The sequence below is a fragment of the Pinus tabuliformis genome, chromosome 3_1, assembly GCF_031772625.1.
Source record: "Pinus tabuliformis cultivar Carrire ecotype Pingquan chromosome 3_1, CPIR1, whole genome shotgun sequence".
In the NCBI taxonomy this organism is placed as follows: Eukaryota; Viridiplantae; Streptophyta; class Pinopsida; order Pinales; family Pinaceae; genus Pinus; species Pinus tabuliformis.
Window position 1 is genome coordinate 529073392 of NC_142301.1, and position 4349 is coordinate 529077740.

The 4349-nt window shown below is 39.5% G+C and overlaps 1 pseudogene; it reads right to left on the bottom strand.

Annotated features, from left to right (window-relative positions):
- Positions 1–478: 478 nt before the first annotated feature.
- Positions 479–1716, bottom strand: LOC149188160 (uncharacterized; annotated as a pseudogene).
- Positions 1717–4349: the final 2633 nt, after the last annotated feature.

Consider the following 4349-nt stretch of genomic DNA (forward strand, 5'->3'; position numbering starts at 1 on the left):
TTTATCATTTGCATGCGGAAGCTTATCAAACACCTGTTCACATATTTCATGGTTCATGAAAACTCAATAAAAATCAATCACTGTATGTGAAGTTTCCTTCATCCTCATTCATATTTTAACTATCAATCCCATCAACTTCGAATGCTCTCATAATTCAGATTCATTACCACAATTACATTCACATATGCTGGATTCAATCAAAAGCTTGGCATTTCACTCACTCTGGGCCATTATCCATATGGTTTCCATTTCACATTAAATTGCACAAAGTTTTGTCTCAACCAAACCTCAATACAATAGCCCTTTTAATTCTGGTTTTAAGCCCAAAATCTTCTTCTTGAATCATTTCCACAATCATTTATATATGGGTTTCAGTATCTGATTTCATATACTCAGAAGTCAATGAGACAATGCCCCATCATTTAATTTTAACATTATTTTAAATGAACCAATATCAAATATATAAGTGCGCCCTTCCCATTCATACAAAGAAACAAAGCTTAATTACAAAGGCCAAGAATATTTGCATTAAAAATGCACTTATGCATGCTGTAATCCATTTGTCACTTCCACTCATGCAAGATCGCATATTCAGTGCTACAAAGCTTGCTGCCGCTAAGCCAGCAAGAGCAATAACAGTCCATCTTAAAAACTCAGTTGGGAAGATTAACAGAATCGAAGCTGGAATGAAGATAAACAGAGAATATCCATAAAGACACCACAGCTGCACCAAGGGTGTTGATATGCCCAAGTAACGGAGGAGGAAATAAAATCTGAGGGGTACCAAACAGATGTATCCATAAATCAAGCATGCAGCCCAGCTCATATAATTAATGTCATAATGCCAGTCAATTTTATCTTCACTCTTTATGGAAGACAAATAGGAAGCATAATTTCCTAGTGCCATTACCGCAAATACAAGAGTTGTGGAAATCCAAAGAGGCCCATACCTGTATCACATGTCAGGATTATGTTGAACCTTTTCACAAAAGTCTCCACGGTGGGGATATAATGTGCACATACTTCTGTCTATACCATGTTAATTCAACGCATATGCAAGCGTTGTATACCAAAGCTCATTAGACAGCGCATATCAAAACGCATTCAATATTCCCACTCAAACGCTGTGTCAAATGACAACACGGCAGTTTAATACCATATATACGCTGGACCAAACAACGTTAATAAGCTGAACTCTTGCACACTTACGGTGTATACCATTCAATGTTCAATAAACCAAACGATTTATACCATTGGACTCCATTCAATATATACAGTGTTAAAACAACGTTCAAATGATCCAAAACCGCATTCAACTTCTAACATAACGCATTCATTCAACATCATTAATATTCAAAAACCATGCGCATACCATTCAACTTCGAACCATACGCATACCAGGAGCTGGTGGCGTATCTCTGGTTGCTTAGCTTAATTTGCAGCCCGTCTATCTCTTCAAACTCGGCTTACATTGCAGGAAATAGAGAGTGGGTTTACAATGTGTAGATATGCCATTTTTATTCTCATCTACCAGTCACAATGAACATGGAATGTCTTCAAGCTAAATGGAGAAAAAATAATGGACTGTACAACCACCTGGACGCAAATATTAACCATTTTCAACCGATGTACCAACGTTTATTCTTTTCTTTTGAAGAACTATTACTATGCACGCTCAGAAACAATCCATTCTTCCAGAGTCGCACCAGAAACCATATTCGACAAAGACGACAAGTGTTTTGCGTAATTGTAGAGAGACCGCTAGAATAGAATTTGGCACTGCAAATCAAAATGTTCCCTGAGCAACGCAGATCCGATGCAACTAGACAGAGTGTGGGGCAAATGAAACACTTACGATTACTCAAAAGGATCGAAGTGAAAAATATGCAATCACATGAGAGTGGTGCAGCAAGGGAACATGCACGCGCGTTAGATTTTGAACGTGATCTAGGCTACACCATACAGACAGGAGCTAGAGCACAGGTGTGTTCACTGCAGGAGTTGGAAAGGAAAAATGGTAAGAGTACTCAGGAGCGTACATGAATGCCAAAATAAAGACCTGCGGGCTGACAGAAAATGTTTGAATTTGTAGACTTAGGGATGAGGGATAAAGGCCAGTTTTCAGAAATAAAACGCATATGACAGACAAGACCAGCGAAAAAATGACAGACAGGACAGCACTAAAATTACCATGAAACGCTTATGGACAGAGAGCGCAGGTCTAATTTCAAGGGTCAGGACTGTAAAAGACAGAGGTCGCAGGTAACGCAGAAGAGAGCGCCGGTATGGCAGACATACATGTCAGAACAGCTTGGACAGCGCTGGCAGTGTCAGGCAAAGGAACATTTCATCATTCAAGTGAATATGGCAGACAGGGCGCAGGTCTATATAGAGGAATATGGCAGAAATAAACTGCACAGAAAGGCCATAAAACAAATGGCTCAATTGAATTATGCAGGGCAGGAATACGCCTGCTCTGATACCATGTTGAACACACATGGGAAGCAAGAGAAAATATAAAAGATAAAACATGCAGTACAATTTTTATTGACAAATGATATAAATTTATAGTACACTGTTGTGACCGTTGGGTTTCACATCCCAAGGTCTCTTGGACTACTTAGTCTATTCAGCTTCCACACTAACCCATTTAGGATTAGGTGTCCAACACAAGCCATATTGCAAATCCCATATCCTAGAAATATAAAAGAATTACAAGCATTCCTTGGGAAAATCAATTTCCTAAGGAGATTTATCCCAAACTTGGCTGAGCTAATAAGAATGCTAAACAACATGCTCAAGAAAGACGCCAAGGTAAAGTGGTCTCTAGAGGCCAAGCAAGTATTTGAGGGCATTAAATCAGCCTTAACTCAAGCCCCAGTCCTCACAAGTCCAAAATTTGATAGGGACTTTATCATATTTTCATTTGCATCTGATAATACTATAGCTGCTGTCCTTTTGCAAAAGGATGATCAAGGAGCTGAAAAGCCAATTGCATTTTTCAGCCGAGCCTTAAGAGATGCACCCCTGAAATACCCAATCATGGAGAAGCAAGCCTATGCCCTTGTTAAAGCAATCAAGGAATTCTGAATTTATATTTTATATTCACATGTGATTGCTTATGTGCCAAATGCTATTGTAAAAGATATATTAACCCAAGAGGGGTTAGAAGGCAAAAGAGGCAAGTGGATTGCTAACATTCTTGAGTATGACATAGAGATAAAAACAACCAAGCTGATAAAGGGACAAGGTTTAGCTAAACTGATGTCCGAAACAAACTTTCAAGCCTTAGACATCAACCAACTAGACAATGAACAGGAGCTGGTGACTCCACAGATCAATGACACCTTTTTGCAATCCCCGTGGTATGCTGATATTTGCTTTGTATTGTTAAACCTGTGTGCTACCCCAGGATTGTCCAGGACCAAGAAAATATTTTTAAGAATGAAGGCTTTGAAATTTTGTGTATTAGATGGTGCATTGTTTTGGAAAAATCATCAAGGTATATTGCTTAACTGCTTGATTTTGAATGAAACTAACAATGTCATGAAAGAATTCCATGCAGGGGACTGTGGAGGACATCTATATTGGAACTCCACTGCTGATAAAATTTTAAGGGCTGGTTTCTATTGGCCCACTTTGTTTGCAGATATAAAGAAGTTTGCCACCTCATGCCACAATTGCCAAATCTTTGAAGGCAAGAGAAAGCTGCTCCCCTTGCCTCTGAAACCCATCTCAACCGAGAAGCCTTTTCAATAATGGGGTCTTGACTTCATTGGAGAAATCCATCCCTCTTCCTCAGGCCAGCATAAGTGGATCTTAACAGCCACCGATTATTTCACTAAGTGGATTGAGGCCATCCCATGTAGGCAAGCCAATGACACCATCATTATCCAATTCCTTGAGTGCAATATCCTCTCTAGATTTGGTTGCCCTGAGAAGATTATCACTGACAATGCCGCTGCTTTCAAATCCAAAAGGATGATCAATTTTTGCCATAAATTTCATATCACCTTGGGCCATTCCACAGCCTATTACCCTCAAGGTAATGGCTTAGCCGAGTCATCTAACAAGAGCCTGATCAGTATTATCAAGAAGACCTTAGAAGAAAGCAAGAAGAACTGGCATAAAAAGCTCACCAATGCCCTATGGGCAGACAGACTTTCAACAAAGAGATCCATTGGGATGAGCCCTTATGAGCTATTATATGGCATGGAGGCCAGATTTCCATCTTCTTTAGGCATTCCTGTTATCAAGCTGTTGCAGGAGGTTCAAGCTGAACCAAATGATATTCAACGAAGGATCAATCAAACCATTCATCTTCAGCAAACCAGAGAGCAAGTTTATGA